Source organism: Fukomys damarensis, unplaced genomic scaffold (assembly GCF_012274545.1).
Source record: "Fukomys damarensis isolate Sample0158 unplaced genomic scaffold, DMR_v1.0_HiC HiC_scaffold_36, whole genome shotgun sequence".
Classification (NCBI taxonomy): Eukaryota; Metazoa; Chordata; class Mammalia; order Rodentia; family Bathyergidae; genus Fukomys; species Fukomys damarensis.
Window position 1 is genome coordinate 8,072,721 of NW_022900948.1, and position 24,357 is coordinate 8,097,077.

Below are 24,357 nucleotides of genomic sequence, written 5' to 3' on the forward strand. Positions count from 1 at the left end.
ATATATATATATATGTAAAGGAGTGCGTATATATTTCTCTGACAAGTACAAGGAAGATGAACGAGAAAATATGTAGTAAACTAGTTGGAAACATCAAGAAGTGATATTTGAGATGGGATCTGAACTCGGGGTAGGAGCAGCCCATTTGGGAGGAAAAATGGTGCAGCATCCATAGAAACTTTTTCCATGGAGGTATTCATTATACTTTGATCATGGTTTATACAGAAAGGTCAGTCTTATTTTCTACATAGGCCAAATGAAGAATTTTGTCTCTATCCGAATACAACTGTAGCTCAAGAGCAAAAATTATTTGTTAGAATGCTTACTATAATTATTTGTGTTAGAATACTTACTATAATACTATCTTTTATAATATGTGCATATTCATAAAAACATGTGCACATATATGTTCATTTTATATACTTTACAGTATGAAAAATGCACACCAAATATTTAACAGTATTTTCATTTGGAAAGTGGGATTGTCAAATAGGGGAACATTTCCCTAACTGTATTACAGTATTATTTGACCTAATTAAAATGATTTATAAACTTATTGTAAAAACAATATGGAGGAATGATGAAATTCAGTGAAACAAATTTGAATCAATGTAAATAAAAGCCACTGGCAATTTACTGTGTTTTAGCACATTTAATAATCTATCATTCACTATTTATTGAATATACACTACATTGAAATGATAAAAAGCAACTGAGTCTTAAGACTGTTAGTTTACTCCAGCTTAAAATTTTGTAGAAGAAAACATTCTGAATGCCAAAATTATGTGAGAATTAATCACTATTTGATCCTTGATTATTGGATGTATGTTAAGAAAGCACATAATTAAAATTCCCAAAGAAGATATCTCTTCTTTAAAATAATGCAAGAAGCTACAAACAAAAATCTAATTAATAGGACTTTTTATAACTTTTTAGGTAATGATATTATTGAAAGAAAATTGATACAAAATAAAAATTGGTGTCACACTTTTAATTATAAAATGATACAAAGTAAAAAATACAACTGGGCATCTATCACAAGAACACACTTTTCCCTAGTACAGTACTATATTCACTAACAATATTACCCTTAGAATTTCCTTCTAGCAGAAAGAATAAAATTCTCTGAATACAAAAATCCAACCTAAAACACTTTGATGCACATTTCTGAAATGTAAAACTAACAAAATTTAAATTTTCCCAATAAAAATAAATATATATAAATTTGAAGTTGTATTATTTACATTGATAATTCTGCAAATTATAAAATCATACACTTAGAATTTATTTTGACTCCTTTCCTCTATTATAGGTATAAAATTAGGAAACCTTAACCTTTCAAAGCAAGTATTTTCCCTGAGAAACTCAAAGATGATGAAAATCAGCTGGAATTTGCCTACTGCTTTCCTCAACTTTTCCTCAGATATCAGAATCATGTACAGTCTTCCTTTTCACACTTCTAACAGCACACCAGTTTTTATGTTCTCCATTGAAAAAAATAGTTTTGACATTCAACCTACACAACACATGCATTCATACTGAATGTAAATCTTCAGTTTGCCTACTTAAATGTAATACAGGGCATCATCATGAATACAGTTACTGTTCTATTCCTAACTCTCCTTTAGAACCCAATTTATGTTCACATTCTCTTTGAACCTGTATCCAACACTAAGTTCTACTGAGTCTGCTATGACAGTTATATATTGTATCATATACATTTGCATATTTTACTTTGCGTTAGCTTGCCTTCTACAGCTAAATTGTCATCTTCTGAAATGCAGACAACATGTTCTTCATTTACTGTTTGAACTGACGTTCTGCACACATATGGTGTATTTGACTAATTAATTGCTAATTAAAGAATGGTGTGGGTTGATTTAGCTTTGTAGCAGATTGTGGAAAAGCTATGCATAAAACTGATATCAAGTGAAGTAGTTGGTGCTGCTTTTAAGATTTTTAATTTAAACTTTATATTTGCCTTTTATTGTGTATGCTGTCATGATTTAATGCATGGCACATTTTTTATAGATGCTCTAAGATAATGTTATAATAACAATAATATTTTCCCAGTAATATCATCAGTCTATTGGTATGTTTTGGTGTCCTTGGATATTTAGGCTTCATTTTGCTGAGAGCCCTCAGCAGTTTGAATAGCTGTACATTTTGCTAGTTTGGTATTTCCTATTTAAATCCTTGAAGAGTTGGGTTGCTGATGTACTATGAATTTTGTGTAAAATATATTACAAGTTATTTCACATTTTCTGATGGACAAGTTTCTGTCTCAACTTCTAGTGTCATTCTTGCTGTGCCTAATTAAGCTATTTGTACCATCGCTCTTCCTTTAATTCCATTTAGCCTTGGTTAACCACTGAATTCATCGCATTTATCCCACAAACAATTCCAAAAGCATGGTTCATTTTTCTGGAATTATTTTTCCTTAATAGCTTGCACTACATAGTTGCCAAGATATGAAGGTAGTATAGGATTAAGGCATATGACTTCGTATGTGTATGTATATGTGCAATGCTGGGGATTAGACCTGGGACCTTGCACAATCTAAGAAAGCACTCAACTACACCTCCAGACCTAGGCCCAAGCTTTTTGAGATACGGTAAGTATAAAAGTTACCCATCTCAACTGAGTTTGGTGGTACACATCTGCAATCTCAATACTCTGGGAGGCTGTGACAGGTAAATTGAAAGTTTGAGCCCACCAGGCTATATAGTGACTTAGTGAAACCTTGTCTAAAAAAATATTTTTTAAAGGACTGGAGATGCAGTTCATTGAGAAAGCTTTGGGATCAGTCTCTAGTAACAACAGAACAGAACAGAACAGAATAGGAGTAGAACCTGTAATGATGTTTTTGAGACCCAGATGTGGAATATGACACATTTTGGAAGATACTGCTTCCTTTTTTGATATACTTTATTTCAGCAACAACATCATCATTCGTTTTGCTTACTTTTATTAGTATTTTCTTATTCCATTTATCTCATATGCATGTGTATTTTTCAACACTTAAAGTAAACATTGTTTGATTTGCTTTCCCTTAATGACCAAACGAGTGTATGTAAATAGAAGGGGGACACAATGTTTTATTATTAGGTCGAACTATCATACAATAAAGCAACAATTTGTGTCCTCTTGAGAATAACCAAGGCAGTAGTCTTATTCATCTTTTCCATCTGTGTTATTCTCAGTCGATCTTGCTACTTTTTTTTTTTTTTTAGTAGAACCTGTAATGATGTTTTTGAGACCCAGATGTGGAATATGACACATTTTGGAAGATACTGCTTCCTTTTTTGATATACTTTATTTCAGCAACAACATCATCATTCGTTTTGCTTACTTTTATTAGTATTTTCTTATTCCATTTATCTCATATGCATGTGTATTTTTCAACACTTAAAGTAAACATTGTTTGATTTGCTTTCCCTTAATGACCAAACGAGTGTATGTAAATAGAAGGGGGACACAATGTTTTATTATTAGGTCGAACTATCATACAATAAAGCAACAATTTGTGTCCTCTTGAGAATAACCAAGGCAGTAGTCTTATTCATCTTTTCCATCTGTGTTATTCTCAGTCGATCTTGCTACTTTTTTTTTTTTTTGTACCGGGGATTGAACTCGGATCTTTGTTCTTGCATGGCAGGTCACCAAACCGCTGAGGTAAATCCCAGGCCCCTATCTTACTACTTTTTCTCTTTGGATAACAGTACCTGGAAAGGCACATTCGAATATTTTCTACTCTTCTGTGTTCTTGCAATGCAAAATAGTTAAAATGACTAAGAAATACATTAAAATTCTCAGTGCATAAAGTGTATATACTAATGATTTATTATTCAAGCTGGGCACTATGGCACGTGTCTGAAATCACCACTAGGACAGTTGAGGTAGAATGACTGAAACTTTATGACCTGCCTGGGAAATTTAACAAGACTATGTCACAAAATAAACACTAAAAAGGGCTTGAGATGTACCTTTGTGGGAATGCCATGTTTTTAATCCATAGTACTGCAAACTCAAACCAAAAAAATTATTCAAAACAATAATCTATCAAGTATTTACCAAGTATTAATAGTGTATCAAATATTCTTCTAATATTATGTTTCAAATCTTTTTTTTAAAAGGGAAAATGAGACCAGTTATTTCTTCATGTAATTTCTTATTTTTAAAAAATTATTTTATTTTATCCCATTTTCTGCTCAAGCCCCTCCCCCTTCCTATGTAGAAGAGCTTTATTTCCATTTTTCCTTCTATTTTCACTTTTTTCTTGTCCCTTCCTTCCTCCCCTTCTGCTCCCACCTCTGTTCCCCTTCCCATTTGAAAATTTTCTTCCCATTTGCCAACATTTATTACACATTTCAGTCCTTATTTCCACTTTCTATTTCCCACACCAGAGGAACAATGCAGTTTTTAATCATGTGTGCCTGCTTTATTTCACCTAGGATTATGGTTTCAAAGTCTATCCATATATATATATATATATGAAAATTCATCCTTCCTTATGGCAGAGTACTTTTCTATTGTATATATTAAAAAAACACATCTTTATCCACTCAGCAGTTGATGGGCATTCTATCTATTCCCAAGGTTTAGCTATTACACAGTGTGTTGCTATAAATATGCATGGGCACATATCACTGTGGTATAATTCTTTTAATTCTTTTAGAAAGATACCCAGCAGATGGATAGCTGGGTCAAATGAGACCTCTAATCCTAGTTCTTTGAGGTGTCTCCATGTTGATTTCCATAGTGGTTGCATCAGTCTACACTCCCACCAAGAGTGAAGAAAGCCTTTCCCCCCACAACTGCTCCAGCATTTAATATTGGTTGATTTCATGATAGCAGCTATTCTTATTGGAGTGAGATGTAATCTCAGCATTATTTTAATTTGCATTTCATGAATGACCAATTATGTTGAACCTTTTTTCATATATTTATTTGCTGTTTCTAATTCTTCATATAATAAGTACAATTTTGACTTCAGATGCCCATTTTTGGACTAGGTCTTTAAATTGCGGGGTCTGATTGCTTTTTTTTGAGTTCTTTATATACTCTACATAATAGTAATTTACCTGATGAATAGCTGGTAAAAATGTTTCCCATACTGTGGGTTGCCTCTGCACTTTGTTGGTGGTTCCTTTCACTGTGAAAATGCTTTTAATAAGATGAGGTACCAATTGTTAATTCTTTGTAGTATTGCCTTTGTGGTCTGGGTTTTGTTCATTGAAGTCTCTGTCTACCTCTATGACCTCAAGCATTCTACTTATTCTCTCTTCTGGCAGATTTAGTGTATATGTTTTAATGTTTGGAAATTTGATCCATTTTGATGTTAATTTAGTGCATGATGAAAGATATGGGTCTACTTTCAATCTTCAGTATGTGGAAAGCCAGTTTTTCCTACACCATTTATTTAAGAGGCTATCGTTCTTCTAGTGCAGGTGTTTGGCTCCTTTGTTAAAAATAAGGTGGGTGAGTGTCTGGAGTTGTTTCTGCAACCTCTAGTCTGTACCATTGATCCTCAGGTCTGTTCTTTTGTGAGTACCATGCTTTTTTTTTAATCACAGTAGGTTGTAGTATAATTTAAAGATAGGGATTGTAATACACCCTCCCTTGCTTTTGTTGCCTAGAATTGCCTTTGCTATTCTACGTCTCTTCTGGTTCCAAATGAATTTTAGGATTATTTTTTTCTAATTCTGGGAGATTTTCTATTGGTATTTTGATTGTAAGAGGTCTTTTACTTCACTAGATTGATTCATAGATATTTCATTTTTTGGATGCTATTGTAAAAGGGATTGTTTCTGTAATTTCTCTCTGTATGAGTCTCTTATATGTGTACAGGAAGGCTACTGATTTTTGAGTGTTGACTTTGTATCCAGCTAGCCACTTAATTTGATTATCAACTCTGAAAGTCTTTTGGAGGAGCTTTTGGGGTATTCCATGTAGAGTATCATCTTTTCCACATATAAATGAAAGTTTAACACCTTCCTTTACAAATGTTCTTTTGGAAATATATTAAGCCCTGCAATATAATGAATGAAATCATTGTGATCTTTAATAGTCATTTTAATTCTGTAATTCATGGCAGACAAAATCAAGATTAGAAAAACATAATGTTTTTTGATCTAGCTTCTAATCCCAGAACTTTGCCAGACTGAGGCAGGAAAATGTTGAGTTCAAGCTCAACCTGAGAAAATTAGCAAGACACTGTATTAAAACAAAAGGAGGGGACTCAAAGCAGAGCAGTGAGGACTGCCCAGCTGCGGGTGCCTCTTCAGCACCACCACCACCCCCATGCTCTCAGGCCTCCTGTTTTTGCTGGTACCTGCTTCCACACTGCAGAGACACAGGTAGTCATAAAGGCCATTTTACTGAGCTCCAGAAGACAGAACGGAAGTGAACAACAGCAGTAAAGGCAAATGAGACCTCCATAGTTGGTAAATTGGAGGGATCACCACCATCCTTCAGAACTTGGATTATCTTCAGGAGAAGGGCAGCTGGAATCTGTAGTAGAACCTTGCAGAGTTCAAACCTGCAGGACTTCAAGGAGCTCAACTTGGGCCTTGAAGCCAGAATTCAGCTTGAATCTCAGAGGTCTGCCGCTGGCTAGCTGAGAATAATTGACTTAGTTGTACAAATTCCTGCACACATTGTCTATTGTGTCAGCAGAGATATACCCTAAAAGAGGTTCCTCAATTTTTTTCTTTCTTTTCCTATTTTAAATTTTTATTTTTAAAATTTTATTTCTTCTCATTCTGCAAATTCTTCCTTTTATCCTTCTTATTTTTTCCACTCAGTCTCTTGCTCCCCCATGCTATTCTTCTCCTTTTTTGTTCCTGTTCCTGCCCTAATTTATATTTCTTCTTTCTTTTTCTTTTCTTCTCTTTTTCCTTCACTCAATGGTCATTTATTTCAAAGGAAAGTGAGTATAATTTACAGCTTCCCTATTGATGTTAAGTTGCTCTATTGCTGCCTTTGTCTTCAACAGTTTCCTAGAGTTTACATGATCATCCTGTGTCCTCTGCCTTTACTTGAAACCTTCTCCTATTTTTTAACCTATCTATTCCTCTCCTCCCAACTCCTTCTAAGTCCCCAACCTGATGGGTAAAGTTGCTATATGGAAGAGTTTATTCACTATAAACACATTTTGGGTGGGCCCCCAATTTTGATTTAATTCACATTGTTAAAGGGGGTAGATTAATAACTACTGAAAATGGAAAATTTCTAAGATGTGCTTGATGTTATTGTGTTGCTGATTGTATCAAATGGACTGATTGATTTAATGAGTTGTCCTTTCTGATATTATGAAAATGAGAGTGTCTTTGAGTCATTACAGACTCAAAATCTAAAGAGTAGCTATATCAGGAAGATCAAAATTCTAACCCAGGAATTAATCCAAGTCCAACAACAAGAATAAAAATCAGAAAAACACTTAAGTAATGCAAAAATACAGACTTCCAGTTCACCAATAACAATTTGTAGAGGAAATGAGGTGGAAAACTCTGGCAATCAACCACCGAGACACCCTGAACTCATAGCACAGAAAGTAAAAAAGCAGATCCATCAGGCTTTAGAAAAATTCATAACAGAAATAATTTCTCAGATCACTACAGAGATGGTGAGCAAAATAAAAGACATGATTAGAGACTGTAGAATAGAAACAGACAAAAAAATAGGCTAGTTCAGGACAATGATAGGAGCTATGAAAGCCCAGCATAGGAAAGAAATGGAAACCATGAATGTCCAAATATGAAAGAAATGGAATCCATGGAACAGATTCAAACAAATATCCAGGAGATTAAAAACTCTATCAAAAGCATTTGCAGCAGAATGAATGAATGTGAAGCTGGAATTTCAGATATAGACTATAGGGTTGCAGTCAGTGACCACAAAGAGAGACTTCCTAAAAACAGTAAGGGAGCATGAAGAAATTGATCCAATAACTGATATATGATGCAAAGAAGAATAACATTAGACTGATAGGAAACCATGAAGTAGCAAGAGAAAATACAAAAGACATAAAAAATAATGTTCACAGAATTAATGACAGAAAACTTCCCAAACACAGGGGAAGAATTTGACATACAGTGAGGCATATAGGAGTCCAATTAGCCACAATAAAAAAAAAAAATCTACACCTAGACATATAATAGTCAAAATACTGGAAACACAACAGAAAAACAAAATACTGCAAGTCATTAGAAAAAAGAAACAAATCACATGCAGAGAAAAGCTCATCAGAACCACAGCAGACTTTTCAACACAAACCCTGAAGTCAAGGAGAGCCTGGAATGAGGTATTTCAAGACCAAAAAAAAAAAAAAAACCTTCAACCTAGACTAATGTATCCTGAAAAACTCTCTTTTAAAATGGATGGGGAAATAAGATACATCCAGGACAAAAACACCTGATAAATTTCAAGAATTGCAAACCATAGTTACAACCAATTCCAAATAATATCCTAGAAAAAGAAAATGAAGGTCACAACACCGTGAGGCCAAACACAGCAAATCAATTAGGCAAGGCAAGAAAAAGGAGAGGGGGAAATCTTAACAAGATCCAACAACAGGACAATAACATGACAATGATAAGGTAATATATATCAGTTATAACAATCAATGTCAATGGCCTCAATTCACCAGCCTAAAGAAATAGACAAGCAGAATGGATTAAAAAGCAAAATCCAACAATATGTTGTATGCAAGATATGCACCTAGTTAAAAAAGAAACTCATAGACTGAAAGTGAAAGGTGGTAAACAGTTCTCCATGCAACAGGAGTCATGAAAAAAGCAGGTGTGGCTATCTTATTCCCAGACAAAGTAAATTTCAAACAAAAACTGATTAAGAGAAACAAAGCAGGCCATTATATCCTTGTAAAAGTAACAATCCAAGAGGAAGAGATGTCAATAATAAATATATATGCACCAAATATTAATGCCCCAACTATATTAAACAAATATTAAGGGACATGAAAAACCAAATAAGCACAAATATAAGTGTAGTGGGGGACTTAAATACCACACTATCACAAAAGACACATCAACTAGAAAAAAAATCAACAAAGAAATACTAGAATTGAACCAAGCATTTGAACAAATAGACTTAATAGATGTTAACTGAGTGTTCCACCCCAGAAAATCAGATATACATTCTTTTGGGCTGGAAATGGGTCATTCTCCAAAATATACCACATACTAGTTCATAGAACATAATTAAGTAAATGCAAAGGAATCGAAGTTATCCCATGTACATTATTAGACAATAGTGCAATTAACCTGGAGATCAATAGTATAAGAAACCATAAGAACTTCACAAACACATGAAATTGAATAGCCCTCTCCTGAACAACCAATGGGTTAGAGCAGAATTTAAAGAAGAAATTAGTTTTTACAAATAAATAATAATGCAAATAGAAAAAGAAGAGCAAGGAAAACCCAAAGCTTGTACAAGAGAGAAAAATATAAAGATTAGAGCAGAAATCAATGCAATGGTAACTAGGAGAATGACACAAAAAGCAATGAATTGAAGTGTTGGTTGTCTGAAAAAATAAAATTGATGAATCCTTAGCTAAACTTGTCCAAAAAAAGTGGGGGGGAGAAAAAGGCTCAGATCTAGCAATTAGGAACAAAAAAGTTGAAGTCACAACAGATACAACAGAAATACAGAGGATCATTAATACCTACTTTGAAAACCTGTATTCTAATAAAATGGAAAACCCGAAGAAATGCTACTTAGGAATCACCAAAGTTGAATAAAGAAGATAAAAAAAAATCTAAACACTTCAGTTAAAATAAGTGAAATTGAAAATGCAATTAAAAGTTTACCAAGAAAATCCCAGGTCCTCTTGGCTTCTCTGCTGAATGCTACAAGACACTCTTTAAACTCTTCAATGAAATGGAAAGGGAAGCAAAACTTATACATTCATTCCTGGAAGTAAGTTTCACTTTGATTCCAAAACCAGGGAAAGACCCAACCAAAAAAAAAAGAACTACAGGATAATCTCCTTAATTAACATAAATGAGAAAATCATCAGTAAGATACTGGAAAACAGAATACAGAGGAAGATCAGGAAGATCATACACCCTGAGCAAGTCAGATTTATCCCAGGGATGCAAGGATGGTTCAACATTAATTATGTAAATTAATAAATGTAATACTCTATATTAACAGAGTCAAGGAAAAAAGCCATATGATCTCAATAGATGTAGAAAAAGCATTCTACAAAATTCAACACCCATTTATGATAAAAACCCTGAAGAAAATTGGAATAGATTATCTTATTTTTTTCATTAATTGAAATTTTTTATTTTCCACAACTGACTGATGATATTACTTGGCATAGATAAAATTTAGTCACTTTTGTCCACAAAGAATTATGAGAAAGATAATATTTTAAGCTGTACAAATTATTTTTAAATGAATTTATTGGTTCATTATAGGTGGATAGTACAGTTACATTCATTACTGGGATCTTGTACCTTTACATGATAGGTCTTGGTTCTCATTTTTCCCCTTGTCCCCACCTTCACTTCACCCCCTACTTCCTTCCCCACCTACAAACACTTTCATTCCATTTTTACATTTTCTCATATGGGAATAGATTATCTTTATCTCAACTTGATAAAGGCTATCTCTGAGAAACCAACAGTCAACATCATATTAATGACCCAAAACTGAGAACCTTCATGCTAAAATCAGGAACAACACAAGGATGTCCACTATCTCTCCTCCTGTTCAATATAGTTCTGGAAACATTAGCCACAGCAACTACATAAAAGAAGGAAATAAAGCAACAAATATAGGAAATGAAGTGACTAAACTGTCATTATTTGCTGATGATATGATACATTACATAAAGACCCTAAAAATTCTGCCAAAAGACTTCTAGACTTAATTGAAACTTTCAGCAGAGTAGCTGGATACAAGATCAATACTCAAAAAGCAGTATCCTTCTTATACATAAATGCCAGACTCACTAAAAGAGAAATTAGAGAAATAATTCCTTTCACAATAGCATTAAAAAAAAAAGTATCTAGGAATCAGTCTAACAAAGGAAGAAGAAAACTACAGCAGTCTGAAAAATATAGATCAAAGAGGATATAAGAAAATGGAAAGATATCCCCTGCTCCTGGGTAGGAAGAATCAACATAATGAAAATGGCCACACTACCAAAACCACTATACAGATTCAATGCAATCCCAATTTTAATTCCAACACTATATTTCATATAACTAGACAAAACAATCCAAAAATTCATTTGGAACAGAAGAGACCTGGAATAGCACAAGCCATTACAGGCAATAGAGACATAACAGGGATTATAACAATCCCCAACTTGAAACTGTACTACAAAGCCACTGTAATACAAACTGCATGGCACTGGCAAAACAAACAAATAAACAAAAGATCCATGGATCAGTGGAATAGATTGGAAGATACAGAAATGACTCCATATGTACTCAGCTAGCTCATCTTTGACAGAGGAGCCAACCATCCTCAGTAGAGGAAAAATAGCCTTTTTAATAAATTGTGTAGGAAAAACTGGATTTCAACCTGCCAAAGAGTATAACTAGATGCTTATCTTTCACTATGCACTAAGCCAAAATTCAAGTCGATTGAAGATCTAAATATTAAAACAGAAAAAAAAAACAGAAACTCTAAACTTGCTGTCCAATGTGGCTTGCCTTGGGAAACAGAAAAGTACATGAATACTGTGTGCTTTCTGGCTGTGTGTGGGAATGCTTGTAATCATAGTTCTCCTATGGCAGGATAACATCTACTAAGGACAATGTATAGAATGCTAGTCCTTATTAACTTGTGCAGGCATCCAGGTATAAAGAACCTATTTTCTTTCACACACTACCCTTGTAAAAGTTTAATCTCCCCTATTTTTCAAAATAGGTTTTCAACCATTATTGCTCCATGGATGATGCATGACTCCCTTACTCCTAAGCTTCTTGCTAGCTAATAAAAGTGCGTCAACTGTGGAGATTGTGAAGTCTGTCCTCTAGTGGCAGGCTTCTCCAGTTCCCTTTCATCCTTAATATTGCTTTTGTTTCTCTTTCTTCACCATAATTCTCTTCTCATGGGTATCCAGATGTCTCAGTCCCCAGTAGGTGTGGACAGAGATGTACCTCAGTGTGAAAACCCAGGGATCAATACTTAATACAACCAAAAAATATCAAAAAAGAAACACACTGTTTTGGATGTTGTCTATGTTTCTTAGAAAGAAGTCACAGGATAATGAATGAGATCTGGGATTGTTCACTTTCTTACTGTTGAAATAAGACACTGATTGATATCTAAAACCAACTCATGATGTTAAAAATTACCTTAAAAAAATCAGGCTTTACCAAATACTTCCCTTGTGACATTTGCTCTGAGGATGACTGGTTAGTAATAATGATGATAATATAGAGTGATTTGTAACTTAAGTGCTATGAGGCCCTGTTAAATGGAAAAACATCACAAATTAATATCACAGTTATATAAAATAATTGTCTTACAGTTATCCTGATTTTTTAAATATACAAACCTGAAAAAGTTAAGGCAAAGATTAACAGTTTACTAACATGCAATTGAAGAAAGTATAAGCTCTTGAATTATCTTTCTAATAACAGTTTACTGAAAGCAAAGCATAAATAGATGCTGTGTGAAAAGAAAGAAATTACTTTGGACAGTGGCTGTGTTTGGTACTTACTCTATGTACATCTTTAACTACTTATGCGTTTAAATAGTTGTTACAGAGTTCAAAAGGATTTCAGCATTTGGAAAATATTGTGCAACTATTGATCTGAGTTGGATATACTCTGATGTAAAATACTTTAGTTATTTTGCATATACCTTGAATCTAACAGAAAAGTACGAACATAAAAGGTGAATGATACTAGTCTTAAGGTCTTAGAACTTATGGCTTGAGATTCAGTTACAAAAGTAGAAGCACGTAGATTTAAGTTATGCAAGGGCATTTTTTAATAAAGCATAATCTGGAGCTCTTTTCAGGTGTGAGCTAGAAATGAAATCAGCAGTTTTGTCACACACAGGTCTTTGTATCTGGTAGCAAAGTAAGTGCACAAAGACAGGCTGTGAGCCCAATTCTTGCATCTTTTTTATTCCTTCTATTTTGAATAAAGGGAATAAAATTGTCTAATAAATAAAAAACTAGTTTTATCTCTCTTTTTTTAAAGTTTGAGAAGGTAACAAGTTCGGAACATTAAAATAAATGTGTGATAGCAATAGCATAGCTCAGAATCTGAAATTAAGCAAAATTATATTTAAATAATATTGAATTCATTGTGTATTTTCTGTATTGCACTGTGGAAAATGCTACCTGAATTTCCTCAAACTTGATAGATAAAATCCTCTCCTCAGATAAATCACCTGACCATATACACAATTTACATTCCTAAAAATATATTTACCATTAAATATATTGCATATTGAGGACATACTCCTAAGTGAAATAAATAAGTCACATATCTGTAAATACCAAATAGTTTCTCTTGTGTGAAAAACTATAATAGTACATAAGATCTGAATGAGATAACTGACAATGTGAAATAGGAAGAAAAGGGCTAAAGGTGTAGGGAAAATGGGAAGGGTGGGGGAAGGTAATAAGGGAAAAGGAAAAAATGTGAGAAAATGGAAAAAATGGAAATGAAGTGTTTGTAAAGGGGGAGGGAAAGAGGGCGTGAATGGAGGGCTGGGGTAGGGGGATAAAATGAGAACCAAGCCCTGTCATGTAATGGTACAAGATCCCAATAATGAATGTAACTGTACTGTATACCTAAAATGTACCAATAAACTCAATTAAAAATATATTTCAATGTGAAAAAATTGTATCATATAGTTGTATTCATTAAAATGTTTCATTTTTCCTTAAAACTTACATTCAGTCATCATATTTTTCACTTTGTCCATTTTATAGAATTATAAACTGACCATTAATGAGATGTTCCTAAGTGCTTAAAACACAGAAGCTTATAATTTTATTTTCATCTAAAATTAAAGAATTATTTTTAAACATAGAAACCTGAAAGATCTATGACTGTATTTTTTCAACTGTGAATTGACCCATTTAAAACTTATGGTGGAGTAGAGGGTTGTAAATTCAAGTCAGAAGAGTGACAGCAAATTAATTTTTTAAATAAAATAGGCTAAAAGACTGAAAATCAGAGAACACAGTATACAGTAAATGAAAGTATTGTTTCATGGATATTTTTTCTCCTATTCATTGTGTATGTTTATGTGTACATATATACAAATTTTCTGAAACAGAATTGCTATTTTAAAAGTTTGAAAACTGTTGTGTAAAAGTCCAGGTTTTATAAGCCCTATAAGAGACTTCCAATTTTTTTGTGTAAAAACGTTTTTTTTGGAGAATAGCTCTCATTTGATACTTACAAAATATTTTATGAGATGTTTCAAAACACTACTTTTAAAGAAAATTAAGTTGTTATAGTTTTAGAATAACTATATATTTCATAAAATAACAAATATAGTAATTTATATATTTCTATTTTGCAAATACATGAACAGTTCCTAATTGCTGATGTTATCAATTTAAATTCATTTTCAAATCAAGCTGTATGCAAAACTTATTTACATGCCTAAAAGTATAACTGCAGTTAGATATATTAGAGTTTTAAAAAGGAGTTCAGTTTCATAAAATGTTTCATTTTTTCTTAAAATACCATTGAGTTAAAATTTATCAAAATATTATATTTGGGGCTTATAATAACAGATATATAATGTATCACATACACAATGAGTACAGTAGACTTGGGTGAATAGTTACATTGGTAAGATAGATGAAAGACTATAAAAGATCTTTTACTGAACTAGAGGAAGAAGACAAAAATTAATTCATTTTGGACAGTAATTATTTACCTTCCACAGTGATACAGTGTTTGTAACATCACTATGGTTTTCAGTACATAAAAATCCCTGTGAAATAGATAATATTATCCAAATTTTTAAGATAAAGAAACAAGGATCAATTTACTTAAGATTTTTTGAATGCATCGTGAAAACCACCAAATGATGGAGGCTGAATTTTATTGCACCCAAATCACATGAAGCAGGATAATGGAAGAGAAGGTGAGAAATCTTAATTGTAGTTCACCTCTTTATGCAACTTAGGAATGTGAAGTATTGGCTTCCCTCTTACCACCTCATTCTCTGAAGTAAACTAAAATTAGGAATATTATAGAAAACAGGTAGCTAGCCCTATAGAAGAGAAATTACATTCTTTAGCTCCTCCCCATTTGTTCCAGTTACATGAAGCTGAGATGTGTCAAAACTGATCTGGCAGTGTTCATTAATAAAATGGATGTAAGGTAGCTAGAAAAGGTCTATTTAAATAACAAGCAAATTCTCAAATTTAAAATACTGTAATTGTGGATAACAGTGACATGAAGGGTTTGGTGAGCACCATGGCCAGAGAAATAAAAAGTAAATGTACTGGGTGGGGGATTTAGCTCAGTGGTTCCATGCTTGCCTTGCAAGCACAGGGACCAAGTTTGATACCTGGTACAAAAAAAAAAAGTACATGTACTGCAAAATGATATGTATAAAATTTCAGATGTAAGTAGGGGATGCTGTAATGAATGTGATGAATTTCTCCTATCCTCTTTGAGGACAGAAGGTCTTATAGTTTCTTGGAGAGGTGTGAGTACTGCTGGCTCTCTGCTGCCTTCTCTCTCTATAGAGCTGAAAACTTTCACTTCCCAGTGGGCAGCCAGCATCCAGTGACTGGTAGCTTTCATAGCCTAAAGGCCTGGTCTTCTCATGCCAACACAGAATAAGCTAGAGACATATTGGTTTCTGAAACTCCTCCACCAGTGTAGTCACCTTGAGCTTTTGCTGGAATTCTACCACAGCAGATCTCTCTTACTTTATGCAATCTTAGTATTACTTCTCCTCCTTTTCTATGGCAAAAAGCTCATGGCAGAGCCTGACTAAAATTCATTCTCCATAGCAAAATGTGCTTTCCACCTAACCACCTCCAAAAGGGTTCACAAAAATCTGATTGTATATTTCTTTTCAGCTACCAGGAAATCCAAAATAATTAAACCGCTAATTTGTCACAAGGTTAGATAAAGGCTCAAAATTAATTGTTTAAAAAGTTTTGAAAGATGTAGGCCCAGGGCAATAAATATTCAAAGAAGAAGAAGGAAAAGCCATTGTCTGTGGTCAAATCTGTTCACATGAGATCATCTGTAGGGAGGAAATAATCTCCAAAACATGTCAATATTGTATTCTAATTCCCAGAACCATTGCACCTGTTTTCAACATGGCAAAAGGTATTGAATTAGTATAATCAAGGATAAAGGGAGATTGTCCAGGAGCAGCGTGGACCAGAGTGACATAGTTGCAGGAAGATCCCAGCCAGGGCCCTGCCCTGACCAAAGATGCTTGGGCACAGCAGCCCAAGCCAAAGGCCCACCCAGAAAAGACCTGCACAGGTGCATAAGCTTTAGCAAGAGGCCTGCCTCATAGCATCAGTAAGTGAGCAATGGCCAAGGCAAGAAGCAGTATGTACCAGAGTAGTGAGGCTGCAGACAGATCCCAGCCAGAGCCCATACTTAACCCCAATGGCTTGGGCCAAAAAGCCAAAGCCAAGGGCTCACCTGGAAAAGAGCTGCACAGGCATACAATCAGCAGTCAGTGGTTCATCCCAATTCCATTTGTATGTGCACAGAAGCCTGACCAGACAAGTGGGAATGGGGTGCACAGCCTCCGGTGACAGGCCCTCTGAAACAATAGCTACACAGGTGTCCTCACCAGACACACACCTATATACCATCCCAAGTGTGCACAGGTCCCAGCCAGAACCACACCAGACAACAGGTCAGCTCAGGGATCCAAAAGACACCATGCTGAACCCAGGAATTTGTGTAATGGTGAGCAGCAGAAAAAAGGCCACTCAGTGGCTTGCTGATAATTGAAGACTACTGGGTGACCAAAAATTTACCTCAATAAAGGCACAGCAGGCTGCATCTTTTGAAATGAGAAGACACATAAAGAAGTCTCAAAATTGGATTTCCAAATCACCTAAGGCAACAGCAAAGGGAAATGAGATGGAACAATATGATACCCAACCACCTAGACTCCCTGAACTAGCAACAAAAGAGGATCTGGAAAAATGAAATCAGAAATAATTTCTCAAATAACAGCAGAAATGATGTCCATAGTGCAAGACATGATTAATAAGTCTAGAGCTTACACAAATAAGAATAATAGAGCAGCTGAGGAAAGTAATACAAATCCAATATAGAAAACATGGAATCCATAAAACAGATGCAAACACTTTTATAGGAGATTGAAAACTCCACTGAAGAGTTGCTCATCAGAATGAGCCAATAAAGATTTAATTTCAGATATAGAAGATAGGATTGCAATTAGTGACAAGGAAAAGAAAAATTTCTTAAAAATAGTAAGGGACCATGAGAAACCAATCCAGCAGCTGCTACACGATGCAAAGAAGAATAGCATAAGACTGACTGGAGTCAAGGAAGAAACAGGGTAAATTGCAGATGACATAAAAAATGTAATGGTGGAAGACTTCCCAAGTAGGAGAAAAGAACTTGACATACAGATAAATGAAACATATATGACTCCAAGTAGCTGTGACAAAAAAATCTACACCTAGTCATATAATAGTTAAGATTCCAGAAACCCAACAGAAGAGCAAATTCTACAAGGCTTTAGAGAAAAGAAACAAATCACATACAAGGGAAAGGACATCAGAATCACATCAGATTTCTCAACACAAACCCTCAAGGCAAGAAGAGCCTGGAATAATGTATTTCAAGCCCTAAAGGAAAACAACCTCCACCCCAGATTGAAATAGCCTGCGAAACTCTTTCAAAATTGATGGAGAAATAAGATACTTTCATGACAAAGAGCACCTTAGGAACTTCATGAACACCAAATAAGCACTCCAAAAAGTTTTTAAAATGTATTCTAGGAAAAGACAATGAGGATCATAACCCCAGGAAGCCCAGAAGAATGAATCCATCAGGCATGAAAAAAAAAATTAAATGCAAAGGGGGGAGATTCCAACAAAAAGTAAAAGTCATGACAAGGATAACTCAATACATATCAGTTATAACCATAAATGTTAATGATCTCAATTCACCAATCAAAAGAAATAGACAGGTAAAATGGGTCAAGAAACAAGATCAAACTATATGCTGCATACAAGAAACACACTTAATAAAAAAAACTGATAAACTGAAAGTTAAAGGGTGAAAACAATATTTCATCCAACAGGAACCTGAAAACAAACAAACAAACAAAACAAAGCAGGAGTAGATATCCTCTGTGCAGATCAAGTGGATTTCCAACCAACACTGACTAAGAGAAAGAACAACACTAGATCCTTATAAAGGGAACAATCCAAGCAGAAGAGATGGCAATCATAAATATGACTATGCACCAAACACTAGTGCACCCAACTATGTAAAACAAATACTAATGGACATGAAAAATCAAATGATAAGTTATACAATGATAATAGGGTCCTCAATACTCCACTATCATGAATAGACTGATCAACTAGATGAAAAATAAAGAATGAAATACTAGTACTCAATCGAACTCTTGAACAAATGATTGCAGCAGATGTTTACAGAGTGATCCACCCCACAAATAAGAATATACATTCTTTTAAGCTGCACATGCATCATTCTCTGAAATAGACTACCTACTCATTGATAGAACATGTCTAGGTAAGTACAAAGGAATTGAAGCTATACCCTGTATATTATCAAGCCATAGTGTGATGTAATTGGAGAGCAATAGCAAAACAAACCACAAGAATTTCATAAACACATAGAAGTTGAACAACACACAGCTAATTAACCAATGGGTCACAAGGAAAATTAAAGAAGAATTCAGACTGTTCCTACAATTAAATCACAGTGACAGTAGAACATATCAGAATCTATGAGACACAATGAAAGCAGTCTTATGAGGGAAATACATAACAGTGAATATTCATATTAAGCAAACAGAGTGAGCTCAATTAAACAACCTCATGCTGAAAATCAAGCTTCTAGAAAGATAAGAGCAAGACAAACCCAAAGCTCACATAATGGAGGAAATTATAGAGATCAGAGCAGAAATCCATGCAATGAGGACCAGGAGAATGATATGAAAAATCAATGCAGCAAATAGTTGGTTCAGAGAATTATCAATACCTACTTCAGAACCTATATTCCAGTAAGATGGAAAATACAAAATAAATGGATATATTTCTAGATATGTATGAATTACCAAAGTTGAATGAAGATGACCTAAAAACTCTAAACAGCCCAATATCAAATAATGAAATTGAAAACTGAATTATAAATTTAGCAACTAAGAAAATCCCAGCTCCTCTTGGCTTCACTGCTAAATTCTACAAGATATATAGGGAGGAAATACTGCCACTACTGTTTAAAATCTTCTATGAAATTGAAAGAGATGAAACCCTCCCAAATTCATTCCTGGAAGCAAGCATCACCCTGTTCCCTAAAGCAGAGAAAGACATGATGGAAAAAGAGAAATATAGGCCAGTTTCACTGATGAATATAGTTGCAAAAGATTCTTCATTTTATACTGGCAAAAGGAATGCAGATGATCATCAAGAAGATCATACAGCCCAACCAAGTGGAATTCATCCCGGGGATTTTGGTATGGTTCAACATATACAAATATATAAATGTGAAACACTGTATTAATAGAGCCAAGTCAAAAACCATATGATCACCTCAATTGATGGAGAAAGAACATTCAACAAAATCCAACACACATTCATGATAAAAACCCCACAGAAAATTGGAATACATAGTTTTTATCTCAATCTGATAAAAACCATCTATGAAAACCAACAGCCAATATCACACTAAATGGTCAAAATTGAAATCCTTCCCACTAAAATCAGGATCAAGACAATGATGTCCACTCTCTCCACTCCTGTTCAATGTAGTTTTGGAACAATAGCCACAGAAATTAGACAGGAGAAAGAAATAAAAGTAATAAAGGAGGGAAACAAAGCAGTCAAATTTTCCTTATTTGCAGATGACATAATACTCCACATAGAAGAGCCAAGAACTACACCAGAAGTTTTCTAGACTTAATACCCCGATTCAATATTGTAGCTGGATACAAGTTCAACACACCAAAAATCAATAGTTTTACTGTACATGAAAAACAGACTCACTGAGAAAGAAATAGGGCAAACAAATCCTTTCCCAATAGCATCCAAAAATTGAAATGTCTAGAAATCAACTTAACAAAAGAATTCAAAGATCTCTACTCTGAAAATGATAGCGTTCTGAAAAAGAGATTGAAGAGGATATCAAAAAATGAAAAGACATCCCTTGCTGTTTGGGTAGGAAGAATAACATAGTGAAAATGGCCATACTTCCAAAACTGCTATATACATTCAATTCAATCACAATTGAAATCACAGCACCATACTTCACAGACATTGAGAAAGAAATCCAAAATTCATTTGGAACAAGAGACCTAGGGCTGGGGATTTAGCCCAGTGGTTCCAGCACCTGCTTCCCAAGCACAAGGACCCAAGTTCAATTCCTGGTACAAAAAAAAAAAAAAAAAAAAAAAAAAAAGAGAAAGAGAACAAAAAAAAAAAAAAAAAAAAAAAAACAGAGAGAGAGAGAGAGACCTAGAACAAAGGCAATTCTAAGCAATCAAGACAATGTAAGGGGTATCACAATCCCCCACTTGAAACTGTACCACAAAGCTACTGTGATAAAAATAAAACGGTACTTGCAAAGAAACAGACCTGAGGATCAGTGAAACAGATTAGAAGTTGCAGAAACAAGTCCAGACACACTCAACCACCTCATCTTTGACAAAGGAATCAAACACACTCACTGGAGGAAAGATAGCCTCTTTAACAAATGGTGGTAGATAAACCATGCTTCAACTTTCTGAAGATTAAAACTAGTCCTATATCTCTCAATATGCACTAAACTAAAATCAAAATAGATGAAAATATAAATATTAAAACAGGAAAACTAAACTGGCTGGAAGAGAGGTTGGGTGGACCTCTTGGAGACATTTATGTAGGAAAGGATTTTATGAACAAAACTGCAGTTACCCACGAACTAGAACAGACAATTAACAAGTAAGATCTCTTCGTATTGAAGAGTTTCTGCACAGGAGGAGAAACCACCAACAGTGTGAGGAGAGAGCTACAATGCGGAAAAATTTTTTAACATGTTATTCCTGGGACAATGGTCTACTCTCTGGAATATATAAAGAATGTAAAAGGTCAGGCTTCCCAAATTTAGAGACCCAATGCAAGAATGGGCATCTGAGGTGGGTGGACATTTCTCAGACAGGGAAGTAGAAATAGCGGGTGAACATGTGAGGAGTTGTTCAGCATCAATGGTCATTCAAGAGATGCAAATGAGGGCTGCACTGAGATTGCATTTTACCCCAGAAAGAATGGCTGCTGTCATGAGGACAGCTAATGACAAGTGCTGGTGGGGCTGTGGAGAAAGAGGAACTTTCCACTGCTCCACTGCTTGTGGAAGTTTAGAATAGTGCAACCACTGTGGAGATCAGTATGGAGACACCTCAAGGAACCAGGATTGCAGGTCCTATTGTTCCTCTGCTGGGAATCTTTCCTAAAGAATTAAAGGAATCACACCACAGTGAAACGTTATGCAACCATATTCACAGAAGCACAATTTATAATAGCTAAAACTTGGAAGCAGCCAGTTGCCCAACAACTGGATAAAGACATTAAAATTTTGTAAGATGGAATACTACTCATCCATAGAAAATGAGAAATTATAGACATTTGTAGCTAAATGGATGAACATTGAGATGATGCTCTTTGATGAAATAAGTAGGACACACATATGTGAATGCTGAATAGTTTCTCTGGTGTGAAAAGCTTAAAGTGTAAATAAGGACTTAAAGATATAATAGATAATGTGAAATAGGAAGAAAAGGGGCAAAGGGGAAGGAGAGGTGGAGAGGTGGGGGAAAGGAAAGAGGGGAATGGAGTTAGTATGGGAAGATGAAAGGATGGAAGTGGGTTCTTGTGGGTGGGGAGGAATGGAGGGGTTGGGGTGAGGGCAGAGGAGTGGGGAAAATAGGAACCAAGATGGATTATGTAAAGGTGCAAATTTCCAATGATGAATGTCGTTGAATCATATGGTATACCTAAAATGTACCAATAAAATTAATTTTAAAATATATACATAAAGGGAAACTGTCATAAGTTATCTGGGCAAGATCAATCTCATTACATAGTGCCTTAAGAGCAAAGGATCTTTTAATGCTGTGGTCAGAATGGTAGTTGTGACCATAGAGGGGAGGTCAGAGAGATGCAATGTTGCAGGATTTAAGTAGGAAAAAGGCCAAAGGTCCAGGATTGTGCTTGGCTCTTAAAATATGGGAAGGATGGAAAAACAGATTCTGGACTAGAGCCTCTCAGAAAACAGCACAGCTATATTGGCATGTTGATATTAGCCTGAATAGACCTGTGTCTCACATACCAAACCTCATGACAATATATTTGTACTGTTTTAAACCAATTTCAGTGATTTTTACAATAGTAAAAGAGAGTGCCTTTAAGTGAGTACCTACAACAGTATTTGAGACAGCAGTGATGTGAACTAAAGACAAATGGGACAAATAGAAGTGTGATAATGAGCAAAGGGTAAGAGTCAACATGTATTACTCACATTCAGTGCAATTCTCATCAAAATACCAATAACATTCTTCCAAAAATAAGAAAAACAATCCTATAATGCACGGGAGTTATAAAAGACGCAAGATAGCCAAAGCCGTCTTGAACAAAAAGAGTAAATCTGAAGGTATCACAATACTTGATCTCAAAATATAGTTCAAAGCATTGGTACCCAAACCAGCCTGGTGGTACAAAAAAAAAGCAGACATATACATCAACAGGAAAGAACAGAGAACCTAACAGGTGCGATCAAAACGTACAATGAATGTTTGGGTTCTTGAAGATTTGTAGTAGTAAAAGATAGATTACCTTTAATCCCCCTGAAAAATACTTTTGCTTGCTTCAAACGCACTTATCTCAGTTTTGTTACTACTTTCTGAAGCAATTCTAGAAATGCTCTTTCATTTCTGTCTTTAGTTGTACTGTTGTGTATGCCTCAATGTCCTGAATCTGTTCAAAATATTTATCCTTTTGTAGTGCTGTCAACTTTAAGGACGAGCCAGTAGTAACATGGTGGCAGATCTGGTGAATATGGTAGATGAGGAAGCACTGTATGTTATGATCCTGCCTTTTGGTTGGATGGCACACAGCAGCAGCATTCTTCCTATGTTTTATCAAGTCTCACAAAGAAATTCAAGAAAGAAAACTTCCAGAACTGCTTCAGAAATGGCTAGAATGATGGGACTGGTTTGTCCAGAATGAGGGGGGAGTATTTTGAGGAGGGTTAATGGTGTCTTTAACTGTAATAATTTTTAAAACATATAAACATCCCATGTGCATTTTATTACCTCTTGTAGAAGTAAATCCCTAATCTACAGTCATCTAATCTTTGAGAGCTTGTTTGGAGGTTCTAGCAGGGGAGCACAGGAAATGGTCCTCCTCTATGGGGTAGTATCCCCTTCCCTTGCAGGGGTGCACATGGAGCATTGAGGGAGGAAGCGGACACCTAGCCAGCCAGATCAGTCAAATCAACCCTGGCTATCACTGGGGTTACAAATGTTGCAGCCAGATCACCAGCACATCCATCCAATCTTTCACAAAGGTGCCAAAAAAACATGCACTGAAGAGAAAAGTCTCCTCAGGAAATGGTTCTGGGAAAAGAAGACATTCATACGAAGAGAATTAAACTAGATCCTTATCACTCAGTATATAAAACATCAACTCTAACTTGATTAAAACTTAAATCTAAGATAGGGTACTATAAAAATATAGAAGAAATCAAAAGGGAAACATTTTAAAGCAGTGATAGAGGTAACATTTTTTTTCATAAGACCCTAAAAGCACAGTTAACAAAAGCAAAAATGTATTAATTGGATTTATCAAACTGAGAAGATTCTGCATAGCAAAGAAAACGATTGTATAGACATCTTCCAAAGTGGGAGAAAACATTTACAAACTATTAGTAAGACAAGGAATTAACAACTACAAAGGAACTAAAGGAAATGCAACTACATAAATGAAACAAAACAAAACAAAACCCACCCATCTAATTCAATAAAAAAATAAGCAAATTACCTGAAGAGGCAAGAGGCAGGAGGATCTCAAGTTCAAGATATGATAGGGATGTTGAATCCCTAGTATTCAAGGCAGCGGGGAGCAAATATACAATTGGCTGGAAAAATTCTCAA